Source organism: Schistocerca nitens, chromosome 3 (assembly GCF_023898315.1).
Source record: "Schistocerca nitens isolate TAMUIC-IGC-003100 chromosome 3, iqSchNite1.1, whole genome shotgun sequence".
NCBI lineage: Eukaryota > Metazoa > Arthropoda > Insecta > Orthoptera > Acrididae > Schistocerca > Schistocerca nitens.
Window position 1 is genome coordinate 445,422,830 of NC_064616.1, and position 27,973 is coordinate 445,450,802.

Genomic DNA, 27,973 nt, shown 5'->3' on the forward strand with positions numbered 1-27,973 from the left:
GATGTGATCATCTCAGCCTCAGATATAATGGTAAGGGTGAATACATTTCAGATTATAATTTTTTTCTCAGCAAATAATAAACTTCATATTTTTATAATTAGCATTATTAGCTTCTATGGTATGTTGGGCAACTTGTAAATTTGTATCACATTTCCCATTAATAAAAAAAAAAGGCCAAGTTTTACATTTCAGTTAAGCATACCGTTGTTGAAATGTACCTGTACCATTGGGCACTTATCAGAACGGGTTGGTGTACTTTTCCATACCTTAATAAAAACAGTTGTTTTATTTAATAATCAATTAAATATATGGTTTATTAATGTAAGAGGCCTGTAAATTTGCAATACTTGCCTTCTTTCTTTTACAAATAGGATGTTGTTGCTCATTCTGTAAACTCCACAGTCACAAAATCATTTATTTGTATATCTTAAATCATCAACAACGAGCTGAAAGTAGTAAATGATTTCATACCAGTGGCGTTTTCAGAAAAGAACAAAGTCTTATCAGATATATTGTAGATTCAAGTGGAGACAGGTTGCAGTAGTTATTCAGAGATGAACAGGCTGGCACAGGATAGAATAGAGTGGAGAGCTGCATCAAACCACTGATTGAACTGACAACCACCACAATAAATCATCATCATCATTTAAAGTCCATATTTTAATAATCAGGCTTATCTTGCAAAAGAGCTTCACTTTGTTTACTATCATAAGCTTGATCCAATATAACTTTCTTCCATCCTTGCATTTAAATTTTTTGTGTGTTTTTTTCATATTTGATTTTCTTGAAATCCACTGTTCAGTTTTTCCATTCTTTTAATGGTGTCCAACTCAGTATTTGTTAAGGTATCAGTTAATATTGATTATTTCCTATCTTTTCTTTACCAGGTTTACTTTTTGGTTCTGCCTTTGGAAAAAGCCAAATATCTTTGTCTTTAAGTGTCCTTTGCTTGTGCTAACTAAATCATTGCTTTTTGTGTTGTAGACCTAGGACTGCAGTTAGGTTATCTTTGCTTTTGCTAGTTTTGTTTTCAGTTGTGCAGTTCATTTCAACATGCAAAGAACCAACTACAACATCCAGGGTGTGAATCAGTCTCCTATGAAATCACTTGAATGAATAGCTCAGCCATAACATTCAACAAATTCCATAACAGTTGCTTTATTAAAAGCCGTTGTTCTTGATGAGCTAGTGTTTTTAGGTTTTTATAAGATGAACTGTTGATACTGGCTCATGAAACAGTTGAGTTACTCAGTTCCAGCTATTTTATTTACATCCCAACTATTTTGTATGCTTGAGATCAGCTCTTTTGCATATTCATATGCAAGCTATCATATTTGTTTGTCAGTCCATAGTTCATATTATTAAATTTAATATGTAACCTTAAAACTTAGATTCTTCATCTGCAGTAATAACTGGATATGTATATTTTGAATGATGGCAATTTGGTGATGTTGATGTGTGATTACTATCACTCAGCTTAATATCAACTTCTTTAATGTTCATTAATTTGTCAACTAAAGAAACCCCGCAGTGGGCTCTAAAATCTTTTGTGTGTATGTGCATGGCTACCACAGCGCCTCAGCCTTTGCAGCATTACTACCTTTCTGTGCTGCAAGCTTATACTTCCACTATCCCTTTCTCCCTCTGCCTTTCCATTGGTTGGTTTTCTTGGTGCAGGCCCTGCTTGGACCTGGTTTATGATTTGGAACTCAAGTTTCAACTTCCATCATTTTCTACAACTTTTCATTAAAGAAAGACATGCTCCACATTATTGGTTATTGGGTTTGACCTGCCACCGATTTTCAAAATTCTCCAGAAGTGTGGATCGTGCAGGGAACGTCACCCAATGCTGTGTATGCTCCACCTTTGTGCCTTTCAGCCTTGGCACCCTTCCTGTTAATAAGGTAGTACACTCAAAACCCAGCACGGTAGCCATCCTGTTGTGGGGGCCATTGTCAAGTACCTGCACTGTGGTAGCCTCCCTCCCCCCTCCGTCTCCTGTCCATGCAGGGATTGAACGTTAGTGCCTGAGCTGAAAACTCACCAGGTATGCCAAGCAGTATGTACCCGTCATGACTTGGGCACAGGGACTCTGAGCAACAGATTACTGACCAGGTAGCCGTTGCTGAGGCTGGGTGGCACCTATGGGGAGAGCCCCTGTTCAGAGTATGTGGTACCATGGTGGATGAGCCACAAGCGAAGCGGATGAAGTTATCTCCCAATGGTGTCCATATGGCCCTAGTAGTCTCTATGGACAAAAAGTCAACATTTAATTCAGAGAGATACGACTCCAAAATGTTCCCTTCCCTGCATACACCACGGGAGGAATGTAGGGCTAAGCAGCAAGCAGTGTAATACCCCCCCCCTCCCCACCCCTCCAATACTTTGTTTGCACAAGGACTGATAGGGATTCCTTCTAGGCTACAAAGCTCATATTCTTTGTGGAGAACATAGAAGATAAGTTTGGGGAACTTACAGCCATCTCTAAAATGTAAAGTGAGTCAATTTTGATCAAAACAGCATCCCCTTCCCAGTCACAGGTGCTGCTCACTTGTAACAAGCTGGGTGACATACTGGTGACTGTCACTCGCCATAATAAATATGGTTCAGGGCATCATTTTTCACAGAGGCCTCTTCTTGCAATCTGATGATAAGCTGCACTCCAACTTGGAGAGATATGTCCCTTGGGGGACAAAGGACTATATGGGTGCTACTGGGGTCTTCATCTTGGCATTTGAAGGTGATTTGTTGCCTGAAAAGGTCAAGATGATAGTATAACGATGCAATGTGAAACTGTATGTCTCTCCCACCCCCTCCCTCCCACTCATGAGGTGCTTCAAGGTCTAAAATTCAGGCACATGTCTTTCAGGTTGCAATGGTAGCTCCATCTGTAGGGATTGTGGACAACTGCTGTATGCAAACACTCCTCCTCCTCCTCCTCCTCCTCCCCCTCTCCCCCTCCCCCTCCCCCTCCCCCCCCCCCCTCCAAATCTGTGCCAACTGTGGAAAGCACCATTCTCCCTGCTCACCAGATTGCACTGTTTTCCAGTTACGGAAGAAAACACAAGAATAGACTCTGGACAAACTAACTTATCAAGCGGCTAAGAAGAAGTATGAGCAGTTGCACCTAGCGTATATAACAGCATCATATGCTACAACAATGGCAGTGTGATCTCACATTGGCGACGGTACTCCCACACATTACACCTCCTACAGAGGGCCCTCAGGGTTCTAACGGTGTTCTTATTAATGAAGCTTGCCATAAAAGTGTGTAGGGAGTGTTTGCTAAAGTCATTACTTTAATTGAAAATTACAGTGAAGAAGAAAAATTAACTCAACCTGCAAGTACCATGAAATTAAATACTTCAAGAAATTTCATCACCTTTTTGGCTAGTCTTGCTTGGGCTCTTGTAAGAAACATTAGAAGCCTGCAACAAAAGGTCTGAGGAAAACAATGATAGATCATTATTCTAAAAATGAAAGCTCTTTTATCATTACAATACCAGGAAAGTCATTGTATCCAGCATGTTATTGTACAGTATTTGTCATTTACAAAGAAAGAGATGGTGATAGTTCAGATAAAGAATTGTGTTACTCATCAGAAACTATAAAAAAAGTGGATTTAGCTTGTGAAATTCTAGGCTTATGACATCACATCCTTGCTACGTTACACGAGTGGGGTCTCCAGGGCCCATGCCCCCTGCAGGTCTGGGGGTTAGAATAGGCCTGAGGTATCCCTGCCTGTCGTAAGAGGTGACTAAAAGGAGTCTCACACTTTTCGGCACTGTAAGTTCAGGTCTCATTTTATGGTTTGACCTGTTACTTTCCAAATTCTGCAGAAGTGGGGGCCATATGGGGAAGGACGCCTTACATGGTGAATGAGTTATCCATAGTGCCCTTAGATCCGATCTCCTGAACCTTTTGTCATGGCTTTTCATTTCCACCTGCAATTCAACTATTTGGGTAAGGACACACTCTGGGGTATGTCACCTTCTTCCGTTGTCTCCTGTACTCTTTCGCCCCCATGACAATATTGGATTTCTCTGCACCCAATATCCAGCACGGTAGCCAGCCTGTTGTGGTGGGGCCGTCATGTACCCATTTGGTGGTAGCACCCTGACAACATAGGGATCGCACTGCTGATGCCTGGGCTGTAAACTCCCCACATATGCCAAGGAGTAGATGCCTGTCCTCCTGGGGCATCAGGACACATGCAGGACATCAGGCAACTGTTAAGCTTTACATCTGCTTTCTGTATTGCCCCTCAGGAAACATGGTTCCCAGCAACGCGGACCTCTGCCCTCCATGGCTATAGGGGATATTACAAGAACCGTAGTGACTATAATAGTGTCAGGTGGCCTTTGCTGTGGCTGGGTGGCGCCCATGGGGAGAGCCCCTGATCAGAGTGGGTGGCATCAGGGCAGATAACGCGCAATGAAGCGGACTAAGCCATCTCTTGCTGGTGACCGTATGGCGCCAGCAATCTCTAAGAAGGGCAAGATCGAATATAAAGCTAACAGATATGACCCTAAACCATTTCCCTCCCTTGCTACACCCTGGGAGGAACGTAGGACTACAGAAAGAAGATATCCATATTCACTTCGGTATTTAGTCTGTAGCAGAATCGACGGGGACTCCTTTCTGCCTACAAAGTCTCAAGTTTTTGTTGAGCATTTTGAGGATAAGTTTGGGGAAGTGACAGGGCTGTCCAAGATGAGAAGCGGAACAGTCTTGATTCAGACAGCATCCGCAGCCCAATCTGTTGAGTTACTCCTGTTTCCATCACTCTCCGTAAAAGTCTCAACATGATCTAGAGAATTATTTTCCATCGTGACCTCCCCTTGCAGTCTGACGAAGAACTCTGCACCAGTCTGGAATGGTGGGGTGTTCATCTCATCTGGTGCATTTACAGGGGACCCAAAGACAAAAGGGTTGCTACCGGTGCCTTGATCTTGGCCTTTGAGGGTGATTCATTGCCTGAAAAGGTCAAGGTGATGGTTTACCACTGTGATGTTAAACCATACGTCCCTCCCCCTATGCGGTGCTTTAAGTGCTGGAAATTTGGGCACATGTATTCCCACTGCACTTCCAGCACCACATGTCGAGACTGCGGACATCCACTGCATCCAGATACTCCATTTGCACCTCCTCTTACTTGTTTCAACTGTGGAGACTGCTCACTAGACTGCACTGTACTCCAAAAGGAGCAGAAAATCATGGAGTACAAGACACTGATATGGTTGACTTTTCAAGAAACTAAACGTAAATTTGAATGATTACACCCCGTTTGGTTGATGTCCACATATGCTGCAGCTACATTACCATTCCCATCACAAGTACCAATCATACCACGCTCTGTGCCAGGAACAGTGGGCCCTCCGGGCCTCTGGAATGCATACACCCCCTTGGTGGTAGGGGGGAAAATCTCCTTCCGTTGCTCCCAAAGTACCTACTTCAGGAGCAAGCGCCCCCCCCCCCCCCCCACACACACACACACACACACACAAACGCAGGGGACATCGATTCCCTCCCCCAACCGGAGAAGCAACATCCTCCTCCAGCTCCTCTCATGCGGAAGGGGTTCCTTGGGACCCTCTCTCCCAAGGTCTCCACTAATGCCACAGCAGACACTCGTCAGTGGCTAAAAGAGCCAAAAGCTGCTGGACAAAGAGCTTCACGGTCTTCCTCTGTGCCTGAAGCCACTTCGTAGAAGTCCTCCCAGCAAGGCCCTAAAGAGAAGTGAGAGGGTAAGCAAACGAAATCTGCTAAGAAAAAGGACCTCTCTGGTGGCCCCAACAGCACCACTCCCCACCAAATCTGCACCTGAGGATGAGGTGGAGATCTTAGCATCCCCTGAGGACCTGGATCTCACTGATGCCTCATCCACAATAGGAATGGATACAAATACTCAATCAGTGGCAGCAGGTGACTCTGAGGCGTAACCTGCTTCATGCCTTCCCAGCCTCACGATAATGTCATCCTCCAGTGGAATTGCTGAGGTTTTATCCATTACCTGGCTGAGCTGCGGCAACTGTTAAGCTTTACATCTGCTTTCTGTATTGCCCCCCAGGAAACATGGTTCCCGGCAACGCGGACCTCTGCCCTCCATGGCTATAGGGGATATTACAAGAACCGTAGTGACTATAATAGTGTCAGATCGAGTTTGTGTCTATGTCCTGAACTCAGTATGCAGTGAACCTGTGTCCCTTCAAACCCCTCTTGAAGCTGTGGCTGTCAGGATAAGGACGATGCAGGAAAATCTTCCTCCAGATGGTGCAGTACCACTGAACACATTGGCTGCACTGATACATCAACTTCCTAAGCCTCTCCTACTTTCAGGAGATTTTAACGCCCATAACCCATTGTGGGGTGGCACTGTGTGTACTGGTTGAGGTAGAAATGCCAAAACTTTCCTGTGTCAACTCGACCTCTGCCTCTTGAATACTGGGGCCCCCACACATTTCAGTGTGGCTCATGGCACTTACTTGGCTATTGATTTATCCCTCTGCAGTCCAGGACTTCTCCCATCTGTCCACTGGAGGGCTTACAATGACTTGGGTGGTAGTGACCACTTTCCCATCTTCCTGTCACTCCCCCAGCACCTTTCCCCCAGTTGTCTACCAAGATGGGCTTTATCAAGGCAGACTGGGAAGCTTTAACATCTGCTGTCACCGTTGACTCTCCCCCACATGGTACCATCGATGTGGTAGTTGAGCGGGTCACTAGAACAATCATTTCTGCAGCAGAAAACATGAGCCCTTGTTCCTTAGGGTGCTCCCGATGAAAGTCAGTACCTTGGTGGTCGCCTGAAATTGCTGGGGCCATAAAAGAGGGTTGGCCAGCTCTACAGTGATATAAGTGGCACCCTTCCCTAAAGTCCCTAATAGCTTTTAAATGGCTCCATGCCCACGTTTGCCAGCTTATAAAAAGATGGAAACAGGTATGTTGGGAGAGTTACGTCTCAACCATTGGGTACCATACATCACCTTCCCTAGTCTGGACAAAGATCAGACCTGTTTGTTGGTACCAGACTCCGAGAAGTATCACTGGCATTAACATCGATGGTGTGTTATCTACAGATGCAAATGCAATTGCCGAGCACTTTGCTGAGCACTATACTTGAGCATCCACATAGGAGAATTATCACCCAGCATTTCGCACCCTCAAACAGGGGATGGAAAGGAAAGCCCTCTCATTCACTGAATGTCACAGTGACCCCTATAATGCTCCATTTACAGAGCAGGAGTTCCTCAGTGTCCTTGCACATTGCCCCAACAGAGCTCCTGGGCCAGATCGGATCCAAAGTCAGCTGATAAAACACCTCTCTCCCGACTATAAGTGACATCTCCTCATCATCTTCAACCGGAGCTGGTGCAGTGGCATCTTCCCATTGCAATAGTGAGAGAGCACCATCATTCCAGTGCTCAAACCCAACAAATACCCACTTGATGTGGTTAGCTATTGGCCCATCAGCCTCACAAACGTTCTTTGTAAGCTGTTAGAATGTATGGTAAGTTGGCAGTTTTGTTGGCCCCTGGAGTCATGTGACCTACTGGCTCCATGCCAGGGCGGTTTCCACCAGGGTCGCTCTACCACTGATAATATAGTTTCCCTCGAGTCTGCCATCTGAACAGTCTTTTCCAGATGCCAACACCAGGTTGCCGTCTTTTTTTATTTATGAACAGCTTACAACATGACCTAGCGACATCATATCCTTGCCACATTATATGAGTGGGGTCTCCGGGGCCCACTCCAGATTTTTATCCAAAATTTCCTATCTCCCCCTGTGGGTTCAGGGGTTAGAATAGGCCCGAGATATTCCTGACTGTCATAAGAGGTGACTAAAAGGAATCTCGCACGTTTCAGCCTTTATGTGATGGTCCCCTGTAGGGTTTGACCTCCATTTTTCAAAATATTCCCGAAGAGCGAGCCAATTGGAGAAGGGTACCTTTTATGCTGCATCGTGTCCATCGTGCCTTGAGATGTGTAGCCCACTTTCTCTTTGTCACATTTCAGTCCAGCTCATTCTACATCTCTTGGACGAGGATGCCTTCCTAGGTGTGTTCTCCATCATGCACTATGCAGTGTCACTTGTTGCGCCAATGATGACCGTAGACTTCTTTGCACCTCATATCCAGCACGGTAGGCAGTCCGTTGTGGTGGGGCCACCATGCGTCCTGTTGGTTGTTGTAGCCCCCTGACAACACACGAATCGCTCTGCTGATGCCTGCACCGTTAACTTCCGGTGTATGCCACGGAGTAGATGCCTGTCACTCTGGGGCATCGGGACACCCGGCAATGGCCATCCTGCCAGGTGGCCCTTGCTGAGGCTGGGTGGCTGCCGTGGGAAGGGCCCTTGGTCGGAGTGGGTGGCATCAGGACAGATGACGCGTGATGAAGCATACCACATCATCCCTTGCTGGTGATCAAACACCAACAGTCTCTAAGTGTTCCAAGTCTCAGTACAACGCAAGTTGGTATGATCCTAAATTGTACCTCTCCCTGGCCACACCATGGGAGGAACGCCAGGCTAAGAATGGCAGCAAACCTTATTCACCCCAGTACCTCGTATGTACAAGAACTGATGGGTACTCCTTTGTTTCCGTGAGGCCACAGTTTTTTGTCATTTAGAGGACAAGTTTGGGGAGGTGGAGGGCCTGTCCAAAATGCAATCTGGGTCAGTCTTGATAAAAACAGCATCCTCTACCCAGTCACGGGCATTACTCGTTTGTAACAAGTTGGAAGATGTTTCTACATCTACATTTATACTCCGCGAACCACCCAACGGTGTGTGGAGGAGGGCACCTTACGTGCCACTGTCATTACCTCCGTTTCCTGTTCCAGTTGCGTATGGTTCGCGGGAAGAACGACTGCCGGAAAGCCTCCGTGCACACTCGAATCTCTCTAATTTTACATTCGTGATCTCCTCTGGAGGTATAAGTAGGGGGAAGCAATATATTCGATACCTCATCCAGAAATGCATCCTCTCGAAACCTGGACAGCAAGCTACACCACGATGCAGAGCACCTCTCTTGCAAAGTTTGCCACTTGAGTTTGCTAAATATCTCCGTAACACTATCACGCTTACCAAATAACCCTGTGACGAAACGCACCGCTCTTCTTTGGCTCTTCTCTATCTCCTCTGTCAACCCTACCTGGTACGGATCCCACACTGATGAGCAATTCTCAAGTATAGGTCGAACGAGTGTTTTGGAAGCCACCTCCTTTGTTGATGGATTACATTTTCTAAGGACTCTCCCAATGAATCTCAACCTGGCACCCGCCTTACCAACAATTAATTTTATACGTTCATTCCACTTCAAATCGTTCCGTACGCATACTCCCAGATATTTTACAGAAGTAACTGCTGCCAGTGTTTGTTCCGCTATCATATAACCATACAGTAAAGGATCCTTCTTTCTGTGTATTCACAATACATTACATTTGTCTATGTTGAGGGTCAATTGCCACTCCCTGCACCAAGTGCCTATCTGCTGCAGATCTTCCTGCATTTCGCTGCAATTTTCTAATGCTGCAACTTCTCTGTATACTACAGCATCATCTGCGAAAAGCCACATGGAACTTCCAACACTATCTGTTAGGTCATTTATATATATTGTGAAAAGCAATGGTCCCATAACACTCCCCTGTGGCACGCCAGAGGTTACTTTAACATCTCTAGACGTCTCTCCATTGAGAACAACATGCTGTGTTCTGTTTGCTAAAAACTCTTCAATCCAGCCACACAGCTGGTCTGATATTCCGTAGGCTCTTACTTTGTTTATCAGGCGACAGTGCAGAACTGTATTGAACGCTTTCCGGAAGCATCTACGTGGGAGCCTGTATCTAATATTTTTTGGGTCTCATGAACAAATAAAGCGAGTTGGGTCTCACACGATCGCTATTTCCGGAATCCATGTTGATTCCTACAGAGTAGATTCTGGGTTTCCAGAAATGACATGATACGCGAGCAAAAAACATGTTCTAAAATTCTACAACAGATCGATGTCAGAGATAAAGGCCTATAGTTTCGCACATCTGTTCGACGACCCTTCTTGAAAACTGGACTACCTGTGCTTTTTTCCAATCATTTGGAACCTTCTGTTCCTCTAGAGACTTGCGGTACACGGCTGTTAGAAGGGGGGCAAGTTCTTTCGTGTACTCTGTGTAGAATCTAATTGATATCCCGTCAGGTCCAATGGACTTTCCTCTGTTGAGTGATTTCAGTTGCTTTTCTAATCCTTGGACACTTATTTCAATGTCAGCCAATTTTTCATTCGTGCGAGGATTTAGAGAAGGAACTGCAGTGCGGTCTTCCTCTGTGAAACAGCTTTGGAAATAGGTGTTTAGTATTTCAGCTTTACGCGTGTCATCCACTGTTTCAATGCCATTATCATCCCAGAGTGTCTGGATATGCTGTTTAGATCCACTTCCTGAAAAACCAGAACTTCCTAGGATTTTCTGTCAAGTCGGTACATAGAATTTTACTTTAGAATTCACTGAACGCTTCACACATAGCCCTCCTTACGCTAACTTTGACATCGTTTAGCTTCTGTTTGTCTGAGAGGTTTTGGCTGCATTTAAATTTGCAGTGAAGCTCTCTTTGCTTTCGCAGTAGTTTCCTAACTTTGTTGTTGAACCACGGTGGGTTTTTCCCGTCTCTCACAGTTTTACTCGGCACATACTTGTCTAAAACGCATTTTATGATTGCCTTGAACTTTTTCCATAAACAGTCAACATTGTCAGTGTCGGAACAGAAATTTTCGTTTTGATCTGTTAGGCAGTCTGAAATCTGCCTCCTATTACTCTTGCTAAACAGATAAACCTTCCTCCCTTTTTTTATATTCCTATTTACTTCCATATTCAGGGATGCTGCAACGGCCTTATGATCACTGATTCCCTGTTCTGCGCTTACAGATTCAAAAAGTTCGGGTCTATTTGTTATCAGTAGGTCCAAGATGTTATCTCCACGAGTTGGTTCTCTGTTTAATTGCTCGAGTTAATTTTCGGATACTGCACTCAGTATAATGTCACTCGATGCTCTGTCCCTATCACCCATCCTAAACATCTGAGTGTCCCAGTCTATATCTGGTAAACTGAAATCTCCACCTAAGACTATAACATGCTGAGGAAATTTATGTGAAATGTATTCCAGATTTTCTCTCAGTTGCTCTGCCACTAATGCTGCTGAGTCAGGAGGGCGGTAAAAGGAGCCAATTATTAACCTAGCTCGGTTGTTGAGTATAACCTCCACCCATAATAATTCACAGGAACTATCTATCCCCTTCTATTTCACTACAGGATAAAGTACTACTAACAGCGACAAACACGCCAACACCGGTTGCATGCAATCTATCCTTTCTAAACACCATCTGTGCCTTTATAAAAATTTTCGCAGAATTTATCTCTGGCTTCAGCCAGCTTTCCGTACCTGTAACGATTTCAGCTTCGGTGCTTTCTGTTGCCATCACAACACATAAGAGGTTAAATATGGTCCAGGGTATTATCTTCCACAGGGACCTTCTTTTGCAGTCTGACGATGAGCTGCGTGCCAATTTAGAGCGGTGAGATGATCATTTCATGTGGCATGTCCATCGGGGTCCGAGGGATAATCAGGTTGCCACCAGTGCCTTCATCTTGGCCTTGAGGGTGATACCTTACCTGAGAAGGTCAAGGTCATGGTCTACTGCTGTGATGTCAAGCCATATATCCCTCCCCCAATGCAGTGCTTCAAGTGCTGGAAGTTCGGCCATATGTCTTCCCGCTGTACTTCCAGCATCACATGTTGAGATCGTGGACATCCATCAAGTCCCAATAATCCATGTGCCCCACCTCCCATCTGTGTCAACTGCGGCTTGCATCATTCACCTTGCTTGCCAGACTGCAGGATTTTACAGAAAGAGAGGAAAATAATGGAATACAAGACCCTGGACCGACTTACCCACACTGAGGCTAAGAGAAAATATGAGCACCTACATCCTGTGGCTATGACCTCCTCATATGCCGCTGCTATGAAAACAGTTGTAGCCCCATCAGTTCTGCGAATTTCAGTCGGCTCTCAGAGCCAGAAGGCTACACCTGCCCCCTTGATGGTGGGGGACTTCCCCTCTGTTGCTCCTGCACCACCTACCTCGGGAGCACTGCCCCCCCCCCCCCCCCCCCAACCATCGGGGACACCAGTCTCCACTTCTCAGCCAGAGAAGTATAAGTCTTATTTGGCTCCTCTTGCTAGGAAGGGGTCCCTTGGGTCACTCCCTTCCCAGGTTTCTGCTAATGGGAAAGATGACACCTGCCAGTGGCTGAAGAGCCCAAAAGCAGCTGGTCATAGGGCTTCACAGCCATCCTCAGTTCTGGAGACTGAATCAGTGAAACCCTCCCAGCCAGAGAAACCCAAGGAGCAGCGAGAAAAGTCCAAAAAGAAGACCCCTAATACCAAGAAAATTGTGGTGGCACCCACATCACCACTACCGCTATGTTAGAGTATAATGACGTTTCTGGAGACGAGAAATCTACTCTGTAGGAATCAGCATGGGTTTCGAAAAAGACGATCGTGTGAAACCCAGGTCGCGCTATTCGTCCACGAGACTCAGAGGGCCATAGACACAGGTTCCCAGGTAGATACCGTGTTTCTTGACTTCCGCAGGGCGTTTGATACAGTTCCCCACAGTCGTTCAATGAACAGAGTGAGAGCATATGGACTATCAGACCAATTGTGTGATTGGATTGAAGAGTTGCTAGATAACAGAATGCAGCATGTCATTCTCAATGGAGAGAAGTCTTCCAAAGTAAGAGTGATTTCAGGTGTGCTGCAGGGGAGTTTCGTAGGACCATTGCTATTCATAATATATATAAATGACCTTGTGGATAACATCAGAAGTTCACTGAGGCTTTTGCAGATGATGCTGTAGTATACCGAGAGGTTGTAACAATGGAAAATTGTACTGAAATGCAGAAGGATCTGCAACGAATTGACACATGGTGCAGGGAATGGCAATTGAATCTAAATGTAGACAAGTCTAATGTGCTGCGAATACATAGAAAGAAAGATCCTTTATCATTTAGCTACAATACAGCAGGTCAGCAACTGGAAGCAGTTAATTCCATAAATTATCTGGGAGTAGGCATTAGGAGTGATTTAAAATGGAATGACCAAATAAAATTAATCGTTGTCAAGGCAGATGCCAGCCTGAGATTCATTGGAAGAATCTTAAGGAAATGCAGTCCAAAAACAAAGGAAGCAGGTTACAGTACACTTGTTCGCCCACTGCTTGAATACTGCTCACCAGTGTGGTATCCGTACCAGATGGGGTTGATAGAAGAGATAGAGAAGATCCAACGGAGAGCAGCATGCTTCATTACAGGATCATTTAGTAACCTCAAAAGCATTATGGAGATGATAGATAAACTCCAGTGGAAGACTCTGCAAGAGAGATGCTCAGTAGCTTGGTACGGGCTTTTGTTGAAGTTTCGAGAACATACCTTCACCGAGGAGTCGAGCAGTATATTGCTCCCTCCTACGTATATCTTGTGAAGAGACCATGAGGATAAAATCAGAGAGATTAGAGCTCACACAGAGGCATATCGACAATCTTTCTTTCCACGAACAATACGAGACTGGAATAGAAGGGAGAACCAATAGAGCTACTCAAGGTACCCTCCGTCACACACCGTCAGGTGACTTGCGGAGTATGGATGTAGATGTAGATGTACCTACAAGCTGTGCGTCTGGGGATAAGGTGGAGATTCTGGTGTCTGCTGAGGACCTAGATCTCGCCAGACCCTCAGACACAATGGATATAGACTGCTCTGGCAAAAAGCCAGTGGCAGCAGGTGACCCTGAGGTGTAAACTGCCTCACTGAATGTTCCATGCCTTCCCAGTCTCACGATGACTTCATCCTTCAGTGGAATTGCGGCAGTTTTTCCCACCGCCTGGCTGAGCTTCGGCAGCTGTTAAGCTTTACACCTGCTTTCTGCATTGCCCTCCAGGAAACCTGGTTCCTGGCAGTATGGCCCCCTGCCCTCCGCGGCTGTAGGGGATATTACAGGAACCGTAGCAACTATAATCGAGTGTCAGGTGGAGTTTGCATTTATGACCTAAACTCGGTCTGTAGTGAAACTGTGCTCCTTCAAACCCCTCTTGAAGCTGTGCCTGTCAGAATAAGAACGATGCAGGAAATAACTGTCTGAAATGTATATCTTCCTCCAGATGGTGCAGTACCCCTGAATGTATTAGCTGCACTGATTGATCAACTCCCTAAAGCTTTCCTACTTTTGGGAGATTTTAACACCCATAACCCCATGTGGGGTGGCACCATGCTTACTGGCCAAGGCAGAGATATATCGAAACTTTACTGTCTCAGTTCGACCTCTGCCCCTTAAATACTGGGGCTGCCACACAATTCAGTGTGTCTCATGGTAGTTACACGGCCATTGATTTATCCATTTCCAGCCCAGGACCTGTGTGGTAGCAACCACTTCCCAATCTTCCTGTCACTGCCCCGGGGTCACGTCCACGGACGCCTGTCCAGATGGGCTTTAAACAAGACAGACTGGAAAACTTTCACTTCTGCGGTCACCATTGACTCTCCCCCACATGGTAACATCGATGTGATGGTTGAGCAGGTGACTACAACAATCTTTATTGCATTGGAAAACACGATCCCTCGCACTTTAGGGTGCGCCCGGCGAAAGGCGATTCCTTGGTGGTCACCAGAAGTTGCTCAGGCAAATAAGGAGCGTCAGCGAGCTCTACAGCGGCATAAGCGGGCGCCCTTCCCTCTAGCATCTCATAGCCTTTAAGCGGCTCCGTGCCCACGTTCGCAGCTTATCGAAAGATGGAAGCAGGAGTGTTGGGAGAGGTACGTCTTGACCATTGGGTGCCATACATCACCTTCCCAAGTCTGGATGAAAATCAGATATCTTTTTGGGTACCAGACCACAATAGGTGTCTCTGGCATTAACATAAATGGTGTGTTATCTACCGACGCAAACGCGATTGCTGAGCACTCTGCTCTATGCTCTGCATCAGAGAACTACACCTCAGCCTTTCGCACCCTCAAACAGCAGATGGAAAGGAAAGTCCTCTACTTTGCTACATGCCACAGTGAATCCTATAATGCCCCATTTACAGAGTGGGAGCTTCTCAGTGCCCTAGCACATTGCCCCGACACAGCTCCTGGGCCAGATCGGATCAACAGTCAGATGGTTAAGCATTTGTCACCTTACTGCAAGCGACATCGCCTTGTCATCTTCAACTGGATCTGGTATGATGGCGTCTTTCCATCACAATGGCGGGAGAGCACCACCATTCCAGTGCTTAAACCCGGTAAAAACCTGCTCGATGTGGATAGCTATCGGCCCATCGGCCTCACCAACATTCTTTGTAAGCTGCTGGAACGTATGGTGTGTCGACGGTTGGGTGGGTTTGGTCCTGGAGTCACATGGCCTACTGGCTCCATGTCAGGGCAGCTTCCGCCAGGTCACTCTGCCACTGATAATCTTGTGTCCCTCAAGTCTGCCATCCGAACAGTCTTTTTCAGATGCCTGATTGCCATCTTTTTTGATTTACGAAAAGCATATGACACAACCTGGGGCCATAATATCCTTGCCACATTATATGAGTGGAGTCTCCAAGGCCCACTCCCGATTTTTATCCACAGTTCCCTGTCGCTTCGTACTTTCCGTATCCAAGTTGATGCCTCGCGTAGTCCCCCCCCCCCTCCTCCCCCCCATATCCAGGAGAATGGAGTCCTGCAGGGCTCCGTATTGAGTGTATCTCTATCTTTAGTGACCATTAACGGTCTAGCAGCAGCTGTAGGGCCATCCGTCTCACCTTCTCTGTATGCAGACGAGTTCTGCATTTCGTGCTGCTCCACCAGTTCTGGTGTTGCTGAGGGCGCCTGCAGGGAGCCATCCACAAGGCGCAGTCATGGGCTCTAGCCCACGGTTTCCAGTTTTCGGCCGCAAAGTCGTGTGTTATGCACTTCTGTCAGAGGCGTACCATTCATCCAGAACCATAACTTTACTTTAATGATGATCCACTCACCGTAGTGGAGACATACCGATTCTTAGGACTGGTTTTTTATGCCCGATTGACTTGGCTTCCTCACCTCTGTCAACTTAAGCGGAAGTGCTGGCAGCACCGCAATACCCTCCGCTTCCTGAGCAACACCAACTGAGGTGCAGACCGCTCTATGCTGCTGCAGCTCTACAGAGCCCTTGTTCAGTTCCGCCTTGACTATGGGAGTCTGGTTTATGGTTCGGCAACATCCTCAGCGTTGCGTTTACTTGACCCAGTGCACCACTGTGGCATTCACCTAGTGACAGGAGCTTTTAGAACGAGTCCGGTGACCAGCGTCCTGGTGGAGGCCAGAGTCCCTAGGCGTGTCCAATTGCTCTCCAGTTACGTTGCACATGTTCATAGTTCTCATGCATATCCAAATTACCATCTCCTATTCCTGCCCACGGAGGTTCATCTCCCACATCAGCAGCCCAGGTCAGGGCTTACAATTGCAATTCGTGTGCAATTCCTTCTCTCCGATCTGGAGTTCTTTCCTTTGTCACTTATACTTGAGGTTCATTCATGAACACCTCCATGGTGTACACCTAGGCCGCAGCTTCGCCTGGACCGTTCACATGGCCCTAAGGACTCAATTAACCCTGCGACCATTGTAAAGCTAACAAGTAGACCTTTACATTGATATGTTACAGGGCAAATTTCTGAGAATTTTCATTCTAAGGGTCATCGACCTTACCTTTCACCTTGAATACCTCAAAACACCCTTTCTTCAGTTTTTTTGAAAAAAATATGTTTAATTGTTCCAGTAAATGGTAAATATTAAGATGGCACACCAAAGGCAACATGCACTAAAAATTATTTTGTCAGCATCAATACACTCCGAAATGAAGAAGGTAACACACATATATGAAACACAAATTATGATAAAGTACAACCCATAAGTAATATTGTACAAAAATATGGTTTACATTATTATAGTGGTATTATGAATTATTTACATTACATTACATTATTTACATTACAGTTGTAATGAAAAGGCAATGAAAAGTTATTAGATCTCTCCTCACAATTCTCCAACTAAATTGTTAATGTTTGCCAGGTCTGATGCAGGGAGATTGTATGTCCTTCCAGTTGGTGTCACTGGATCCACTCTTGTGATAATGTCACATTTTCAGATGACACAAGTGTCTGGTTTGGCAGGAAACACAAATGACGGAGATGGTCCATGTAGATGCAAGAAGTTGACCTTCACTTCATCTGTTTCTTCACATGTTTGTAAGACATATGCAACCCACCAATGACTGTCATACTACAGGCAACAAATCCATGTATATTTGTTAACAGCATTTCATTCGCCATAGCAATCACTGACTCTTCTCTACTCACTAAAGAAGCAGAATATGTCTTTGTCTTTACTAAACCTTTGTTAACAGGTATTACACAATGAAGCTTATAGGTACCTGGAATCATCCTTGTATTTTTGAAACATTGTTTCAGCTTTGCCATATCTTCATCATGATGGGAAACCGATGTATAATGGAAGACACACGAAGGAATATTTTCCTTGCATCACTCAAACAACTGTCGTGATGTCAAAATATGATTTTCGTAAGGTCACTTGAGGCTGGCAAGCCTTGCTAATCTCTTTACAGTCACTGCTACCCTGTCACAAGGTCCTTTACCATGCACTGTAGCAAAAAAATGCCATTCTGCTGTAACATCAAAATCTTATTGATGGTAGGACGGATTCATAAAGTTCTTTCTGTTTTTGTATTGGGCAGCACATCCATCCAAAAAGTAATAAATGTGCTTTGAATTTGAAAACTGACATTTTAAGAAATTGATGAAATTTGTCTGGAAAGAATAAACACACACTGTCAGATATTTCCACGTATGTTACATATCATATTTCATTAGTGCTTGAGTCTCTGTAGTAAGCTACAAATGGGTGAATTGTAGCCTGTGAATTATTCCAGTGGAATCCTTGTATCTCATCCTGAATGGTGAAGGAGTAATTTTCTGCAAAGTCACAAAGAACAAGAAACTCATTTACTTTGAGACCTTCTTTAGCAATTTTATAGAAATGTGACTGCTGCTGGGAGATAAGAGTGCAGTAGGAGCTGTTGTAACCTCTATGCAAACACCTCAATGAAATCATCTATTGACTTTGTTATAGCCTCTAGAACTACCCTGTCTGTAGTTAACCAACTCTTATATGCAATTTTGTCAATGCAATTCTTACCAAACAGACTATACCGATAATCAGTTAGTCTTGTCACGCCTGGACAATAGGGACACGAACCTAAGAAACATGCTGGTAGTGCAGGATTACATGTAATAAATGCTACACAGTGCTTGTATGATGGTAATGTGTATTCTTCAGTCTTTGTTAGTGCTTTAAGTTTACAACCTTCAATCATTAACTTGAAATTCTGGTGCAAGACACACACACAAACAGCATGGGTTCCACTGACATTGGCAAGAATACAGTGCTTTGGCCGCAACTCACGACATTTGGAGAATCCAATATTTTTATCTGGGTATTTATCTTTGGGATATGCATACAGTTCCTTAAGGTTATCCAACACTAGCTGCTTTTGTTTATGTACTGTAATTCCATTCTCTTTCACAGACACGAAGTCTTTTCTTCCTGGCATCATACGGCTCACGTCATCACAGTAAAAATCATACACAGACTGAACAGTGGTGTCACTAATATACCATGTTCTGCTACTAACTCTATTGCTCTCTGTACCATGTAATCTGAAGCAGAAAATTCTTTCATAGTTTTCCTTATACTCCAACTCTTTGGAAGTAAAGTCTTTTCTTCCTAGCATCATATGGCTCATGTCATGATCACAGTAAAAATCACGCACACACTGAACAGTTTTCTCACATGTCTTACCTGGCTTTGGATTTGGTGTCACGAATATACCATGTTCTGCTACTAACTGTATTGCTCCCCATACCATGTAATCTGAAGCAGAAAATTCTTTCATAGTTTTCGTTATACTCCAACTCTTTGGAAATGCGGTTACAATTTGTTTTGTTGCACATACGGTTTGAATTGTGAAACTTACCTTTCAGCTGAGTGATAATTTCACTTTCTCCATTATCACTCTCTTCTTTTTCCGGTTGTGCCACGTACGTATGCTCCAACGCAGAGGTTATTTTTTTCAGTTTTTGCTTTGGGTACTTTTTCTCATTCTGAAGCCTCTTTTTCTTCACAGGAGATCCACCGAAATACTGAAGGCTACTATTTAAAGCATCAAGTGCCAGATCTGATGCTACTTAATCTTTACTTAAATCTTCTCTGGAAGTACCTGGCACAACTGTGGCAACATCTGCAGTGATTGGTGGGTTTGCGATATTTATTTTCTACATTTACTGCAAATTTTTCCACCTAACAATACATTAGGATATTTGTTTATCACCCACTCCTGAACATTCCTTAAATTCTTCTGCACTCTTGCATTACCTTCTTCCCTAAACGGATTGCAACAATACAGTTTTGACTTGAAATCCATTTTTTACTAAATATTACTTTACGACACATTTACACTGCACTTTGTTAAACAAGCCACAGCCATAAAACAAAATTTGCATAATACATGGAGATCAGTGGACTAATGGTGACTAGTTGAAATAAGAGTCTCTCTGATTAGCTGTTCACTAAAACAGGCTAATGTTGATTGGTTGAAATAAGTGTATCATTGGCTGTTGACAGCTAGAAATATTAAAGAACTGGATACATAACTGCTTACTGCATGTTGATGGTGTACTTAAGTTGACAAAATAATTTTTTGTGCATGATGCCTTTGGTATGCCATCTTGATATTTACTATATTTAAAGTAACATACTGGAGCAATTAAATATATTTTTTTCAACAAAATTGAAGATCAGGTGTTTTGAGATATCAAAGGTCAAGGTCAGTGACCGTTAGTGTGAAAATTCTCAGACACCTGCCATGTAGCATATCAATGTAAAGGTCTATTCGTTAGCTTTCCAATGGTACCATTTTCATTGCTGTAACAGAATTAGAACCAGAATTGCAGTTGTTTATGCTGTGACATACGCATGTAAATTTAGGATAAATTCTAAACTTTCAGACCTGTAACTTTCTTCAATGTTGTAATATACATCTGCAAATTGGATTTGTCCATCTCTTACCTGAGTCATTGAATGCACCAAATTTGAAAGAAATCTGAGAGGGTCAGGTTGAGAGGTGCGTTGAATTGACATGAAATGACCCCTCAATCACTTTCCCTCACCATCCTGTGGTTTTGGCTATCCAGGATTCAGGGAATCCTGCCTTTCCCTTGAACAGTGTGGATGCTCAGTGACCACATTGGGACCCCAGGAAATGAATCCACTGATAGCCCAGCCATACTGACTACCAGTAAGCCGACTTTTGAGATTGGTATTCTGGAAACAGATGTCTGATCAGTATTATGCTGTCAAGTTTTAGGAATTTGGAATGGGTAACTCTGACTCCACTTAACAAACTACAAATTATAAAGGAGACTACAAAGCTATGGAGGTCCTCCATGCAGGCCTCTCACAAGGACTCTACTGCCGTTTGCTTGCTTTGCATCAGCAAAACTTGACTGACTTATGGTCATCTCCTCTGCCGTGAGGACCCACCCCACTGTCATTGTGGTTACCTTTTGATGGTGGTCTACATTTTGCTGGACTGCCCCAACCTAGCCACTCTGCAGCAGACTCTTAATCTCACAGACTCGCTATCCCTGGTGTTAGGAGACAATGCCTCAGTGGCAGACTTAGTTTCACATTTTAATCATGAAGTTGGCCTTTACCACTCACTTGAAGGGATGGCTTCTTATCCTTATCAGCCCATCGAGGGGATCGCAGAATACACTGTTGCCTCATTTGGGTGGACCGGGCTGCATCTGTCTGGTCCCAGTGGTCCAACGTGGCACTCATTCTACCTGCTCATTTGCTCTTTCTCCCCCCTCAGATATGGTCTGTTTGAATTGTTTGTCTTTTGTCTATCTGTGCTCCTCTTGCGATGTCTGTGTTGCTAGTCTTTCCTAGGCAATTTTGGACTGGGGTAACTCTGGTAAGGGGAGGGGTGCGGGGTGGGAGGAGGGGGGGGGGCAATGTGTGTCCCTTCATTGCACTCTGCTTTCAGGGGTTTCCAGCTGGTCCCTAGGTGGGCAGACCACCTGTGATGTACAGTCATGTAGACCTGTCTGTTCGCGGACAAAGGGACTTATGACCTATTAGTTTGGTCCCTTTCTTAAATCACCCAATCAACCAATGAACCAACACCAACTAAAGGAGAGTAGTACATCCCATATAGATCTGCAGCAGTTCTTGAGTCATGTTACTTTTTACTGCTTTTTGGCCTTCAGAATTTTTCTGTCACTCACTTTTAGTTTAATATGTTCTTTTTGCAAGTTCACTCCCTGTTACCCAAGTCTAAGAGAAAATAAATTACTTTACACTTATTATTTGATATAGTAATATGTTATTGGGGAATAAATTATTGATATTGGCTGGAGGCAAATTTTGATTGTACTGAAATATGTTCTCAAGGGTTTGTTGAAATTTGCACCATGTGCAGCCATTTAGGTTAAAGTGCTGTTACTTTATTTAGAAAAGATGTTTCAAGTGGTTTATAGTATATTTAGATGTAGAATCTCCAAATTAATTGGGCAAATAAATCTCATTTACCTCAATTGATATTAAGCAACAAAAATGCACTAGTAAAAATAGAATTGAGCTCTTACTTTGCACATCACAAAACAAATTTATTGAAAAGCAATCGTGTTATGGGTAATAATGGATGGGAACTCATTGTCAGTTATTATCCTGTTGTGGAATTTTATTCTTTACCTTTTGGCCAATTAAACTATTGGAAGCTGTAAATGACCCAATCTTAATAACTCGTGCCTTTATGGAGAAGAAATTAAAGTATCATGGATCTGGAAATGCAGTATTTCATGTTACAGCTTCTTGTCTACAGTTCTTTGTAGTACAATAACACAGAGAATGCACAAAAATAGAACACAGAGAATGAAATGTTCAAAATGCCTTCTGTTAGGCTTTGATATATGCACCAACGCACTGAATCTCAGATGCACTGATGCGAGGAGGGGGGGGGGGGTTAACCCTACAGCAAATGAGCAACACTACGTGCAATGTGCAGCAGGAAATTTTATATGTAGTGAATTGTATAAATGTGATGCCCTATCAATTGGAAACCTATTCAGTAGACATCTACTGCCTACATAAGAATCCATGGATTCATGAAAAGAATAGAAAACTCAAAATCACTTATTATGCCTGGTATGAATAGGTGAAAGATGTTTGGTTAGAAACAAAATAAGCATCCACTTGTGAATCAGTCCCGCATCCGGCCATCCTGATATAGGTTTTCTGTGATTTCCCTAAATCGCTCCAGGCAAATGCCGGGATGGTTCCTTTGAAAGGGCACGGCCGACTTCCTTCCTCTTCCTTCCCTAATCCGATGAGACCGATGATCTCGCTGTCTAGTCTCCTCCCCCAAAAACAACCCAACCACTTGTGAAAGACAAAAATTTTCTTTTATATATGATAAACATTTTTTACTGCACAACACCCCTGGACTGTCATATGCAAATAGTGCCTTGCACTTATTCGTTCATACAAACAATGTGGACAGTGTACAAACATTTTGATGTTATGGTAGGACATATGTGGATGGCTTGATAGTCGACTAAAGTCCGAAACTTGTCACCATTTAAATAAAAACAAACTTCTTGTGCACCTTGATGTTTCGCAATTTCATTGAATCGTAGTAAATTGCTGCCTATTGCCATCCAGCATACTGGAAGTGAGTAAATATAATAAGAATTTTATCTTTCCAGGCATAACCAAGATTACATTTTGAACATTTTGTGTAAGAAAGTTTCGTATGGTTTGCTGCAATGTGTACTTGTATGTTTCACATTATTTACGTTTTATGAAGAATTGTGCAAATTAAATTATTATATGGGACTAAAGCATTCACAAACTTGTGTCTAAATAAGATACTTTTTTCTGCTTGGTGTGAGGAATGTTTCCTATAAGTTGGGCCATACCTTTTTATTTTACACCCTGTATACATAGGTCAGCAAGGAAAAACACTGCATAGATCACCAAAGGGAAAACAAGAATGTTGCTTTACAGTAACGAATTTGTAGAAAGAGCTGAAAAGATTCAGGCATAGTCTACCTAAAGATAATTGTGCCATTTTTAAGTGGTAATGGGCAGTAGACCGATGGACAACCCAATAAGAGAAGAATGGATAGTGGCATGAGGTTTTATAGTCCATCACCCCGCACCTCCTTGGGGCTCACGCCTTTTTTGTGAGTTCATGAGTAGTGCACATGGGTCCCTGAGCTATTGCGGTATTGTGGCCCATTCTTCCTTCCCAGGCTGAATTTCCTTCGGGTGTGGATTCCTCTCCTAACCTCCCACCCCTCTTCCTCAAGCTCCAAAAAACTGATCATTCTTCTACGTCCATCTCTTCAGTTGGCAGCGGATCATTTAATGCTGCTCTTTTTACGACCCCTGGCCTTCCCTTCGTTGGCCACGCCCTAGGAGGGGGGGGGCAGGCTCGCCAGCTTGGGGTGAAACACGTTCTCCGCTACCTGGTCTGCACTGGGAGTGACAGGGACACATTAATCGCCACCAAGCCATTATTTTTTGTGGAAAATATCAAAGACAAGTTAGGCGAACTGAAGTGTCTCAGTAAGACGTGGTCGGGTTTGCTGTTGATCAAATTTACTTCTGCCATCCAATATGGCAGCCCTTCATGCTCGGGACCATCTTGGTGACATCCCAGTGTCCATTACTCTTCACCAGTCTTTGAATATGATTCAGGGAATCATTTCTCATAGGGACCTCTCTGGGCCAAACTTGAATGACAAGACATTCATTTTGTTCTGCATGTTCAGAAAGATCATAAGCGTAATCATATAGATACCAGTACCTTTATTCTAGCATTTGAGGGAGATACCCTCCCAGAGAAAAGGTCAAGGTTATGATTTATTAGTGTGACTTGAAGCCATATGTCCTGCCACTCATGAAGTGTTTTCCGATGTTCGCATTACAGGCACATCTTCCCTCTGTATGGAGGACCATGTATGCAGTGAATGTGGACACCCACTTCATCAGGGGAGACACATAGTTCCACCACCTGTGTTATTAATTGTCATGACAATCACCTCCTTCACTTAGGTTTGTCAGAAATATGACCGTTTTCACCCTGTGTCGTTGACATCTGACTTCGCCTCTGTTACATCTTTTCCCTCCTCCTCCCTCCTTCTTACCCCAGTCCTGCCCCTCTCCCCTGTGGTTTCCATGCCCTCCACTCTGGGTGTCACTCCCCATCCTCATGGGGAGAAATGTTCCCCTTCTTCATTACTTGCCAGTGATGGGGCTCCCTCCCGTGACACCCCCCCCCCCTCGCCCCCTATGTCCCCCAGGCCAGAGGTATGCTGCCACAACTTGGCTGCAGAACCCACAGTCCGTGCATCACAAGGCTGCCTACTTCCTCTTGGTTCCGGATCTTGCAGAAGCCTGCTCTCCTTCCATGTCCTGCCTCCTCAACCTATGAAAGAGGAAAAGAAGAAGAAGAAATATAAATCGCAGGATAAGTCCCTTCCGGTGCCCCAGGAGGTGCCGTCTTGCCCCCCTCACAACCTGACCTCTTATTAATGGATGTCATCTCATCCACATTGGTGATGGATCCAGTCTGTTTGCCTCCCAATTATATCCCCATTTTGTGCTTCTTCAATGGAACTTTAATGGCTACTTATATCACTTCCCAGAGTTGCAACCCCTTATTTCCTTATATTCGGCAGCTTGTGTCATTCTACAGGAATCTCATTTTACTGATGCTCTCTCAGTGACCCTTGGTGGGTTCTGTGCTTTGTCTGAACCTGGTCAGCCATTTGAGGGTTTCCAGTGGCATTTGCACGTTGGTCGGTTTGAACGTTGTTAGTATATGGATCCCCCTTTGTACCACATTGGAAGCAGTTGACGTCTGGGCCCACTTGGACTCCGTGGTCATTGTTTGCAATCTTACCTCCCACCTGACAGGCCAAATACACCCGCTGCCCTAACTTGCCCCCTTCACCAATTCACCTCACCATTTCTTCACCTTGGATATTTTAATGCCCATTACTCTTTGTGGGGCAGTAGTTTTTGGTCTATTTGGGGCCTCCTCAGTGACCAACTCCTTGTGAACCACTTGTGAACCATGACCTGTGCCTTCTTAATGATTGTTCCCCTACTCATCCTAGTGCCGCCATCAGAAATTTCTCTGCCATTGATCTTTTGCATACTTCCCCTCCCCTTCTTCCTTCCTAATACCAATCGCCACATGATGACCTATGTGATAGTGACAGCTTTTCATTGATTCTCTCATTCCCTTCCCATCCCCCAATGGCCAGGTTAGTCCGCTGGGCTTTCAATCACGTTGATTGGCCTCAGGTCATGTTTACACCTTCTTTGTCAGTCATAGTTATTCGTGATCTATCCAATAAGATAATTTCCATCACTGGTTTTGCCAATCCCCACACGATGAGCGCCGTCGGCGAGTTCGATGGTAGAGCACAGCCATTGCCACCGCTACCTGTGATCACTGTCCTGCCTTGCAACATCTTACGTGGTGCCCATCCTCCACCAGCCTTATTACTTAATCAATCAGAGAAAGTGTGTGTTGGGAATGTTTGTCTCCTCCCTACAGTCTTCTGTCCCTTTGTTGTGGTTGTGGGCTCAAATCCGCACCCTCCAAAATTGTCAGTGACAGTCTTCCATTCTGGACCTTGCCATTCCAGGAGGCCTCTGTACAGATCCATCAGTTATTGTGGAACACTTCATTGCCCATTTTGCAATGGCATTGGTGTCAGCCTCCAATCCAGCTGCCTGCCTTGTTTGGAAATAGTAGGCGGAAGCTTCCCACTTGTATTGTACTGCTTGTCAGGTGGAATTCTACAATGAACCATTTACTGAATAGGAATTGCTTCTGGACCTCTCTTCCCACAATTCAGCTCTTGTCCCTGATTACATCCATCATCAATTGCTTAAACATCTCAGTCCTCAGCTACGATATCTCCTCCAGGTATTTAATTGTATTTGGCTCCAAGGCATTTTTTGCTCTCAGTGAAGAGACAGTATTGTGAATCGTGTCATTAAGCCTGGCAAGTATCTGTCGTCCTTTGATAGTTACTGGCCAGTCAGTCTGACCAGCGTTCCTTGCAAGTTACTAGAACAGATGGTGGCTTGTTGGCTCAGTTAGGTCCTCGAATCTCAGGACTCTTTATGTCCTTACCAGTGTGGCTTTTGGGAGGGACAGTCTGTGATCGGTCATTTTCTTAGATTGAAAACTGAAGTTTGGCAGGCCTTTTCTCAGCACTGCCATCTTGTCGCAGATTTCTTCGATTTTTGTGAGGACTATGACACAGCTTGCTGCCATCACATCCTACTTAGGTACACTCTATGAGTTGGGTCATCGGGACCTCCACCCAGTTTTTATTCACCAGTTCTTGTCCCATCCATCATTCAGAGTTCATGTTGACACCGTTCTCAGCTCGCCGCAGACCCAAGAAACTAACATTCCACAGGGCTCCGTATTAAGTCTCCTCCTTTCTCTCATCACTATTAATGGGCCTGTGGTCCCTGCTGGACCATTGATCACCCCTGATTTGTATGTGGATAGTTTCTGTACTTGGGCTAGCTCCCATTCGGTGGCCTCGACAGAGTGACAGCACCAGGGTGCCATCCAGCACATTTCCATATGGACACTCTCGCACAGTTTTTCAGTTCTCTCCCTCAAGTTGAGAGTGGTGCATTTCTGTCGCCGTATTATGCTCCATCGTGATCTGGAGCTCTGCCTTGGTGCCCAACACCTGACCGTGGTCCCCCAGTTCCATTCCTTGGATTTTCTTTTTGACAACAATCTTGCTTGGTTGCCCCACATCCAACTTCTGAAGGCTGGTTGTTTTTGTAAACTCAGTGGCCTTCACTTCCTTGGCTCCACCTCTTGGGACAGGGATTGTGCAACTCTTTTGCACCTTTATCGGACAATAGTTCTGCCTCATCTGGACTATTGTTGTCAAGTGTATGGTTCAGCATCTTCTTCTACACTGCTCCTCTTGGACCAGGTTCACCATTGTGGTATCCCTTTAGCCACTGGTGCCTGTCACACTAGCCTTGTCAACAGTCATCTGGTTGATGCTGGGCTCCCTCACCTTTTGGTTTGGCAGTCCCAGCTCCTGGTTTCCTATGCCATTGCTATCTGCACTTCCTCTGCACATCCCTTCTATTCTATTCTATTATTTTCTTTTCACAGCTTCTGGACATTGCCCACCAGCTGCCCACCCTTGGGTCGGTTTACCAGTTGGGCTCCGCCTCACTTCTCTCCACCATGATTTCCATCTCCCCTCTTTATCCTTTTCCCCATGTTTTCTTCCAACCAACTCCCGGATTCAGATGGATCTCTTCCCGGGTCCGAAAACATACATTGCTCCAACACTGTTACGTTGTGTGTTGCACTCTCTTACATATGTTTCAGGATGCTATTGTTTTTCACACTGATAACTCTAAATCCACCTGTCATGTGGGATATGACTTCATGTCTTCTGTTGGCATGGAAAACCATCTCTTGTCTGCCATATGTGGTGTGTTTATCACAGAAAGATGGCCATCTATCGGGCTCTCTGCTTTATTAAACGGTCTTCCCTATCCCTAGTTTTGTTATGTGCAGTCTCAATGAGTGACCTTCAGGCTATCGCTATGTGTTTTTCCTGCCACCCCTTGGTCTCTGCCATCCACGACCTTCTCGCCAATCATGGCGATGCTGCTTGTTCGGTTGATTTACTTTGGGTTCCTGGCCACATGGATATCCCGCATAATGAACTTGCTGATCATCTGGCTGGGGCAGAGGCCACCTACCCTGCGT

The 27,973-nt window shown here is 44.6% G+C and overlaps 1 long non-coding RNA gene across 1 annotated transcript in view; it reads left to right on the top strand.

Annotated features, from left to right (window-relative positions):
• Positions 1–27,973, top strand: part of LOC126249623 (uncharacterized) — an 86,679-nt gene that overhangs the window by 1,478 nt on the left and 57,228 nt on the right. The window contains exon 2 of the long non-coding RNA XR_007545632.1: positions 19,250–19,375. This is a non-coding gene — a long non-coding RNA (uncharacterized LOC126249623). The remainder of the gene's footprint in view (positions 1–19,249; positions 19,376–27,973) is intronic.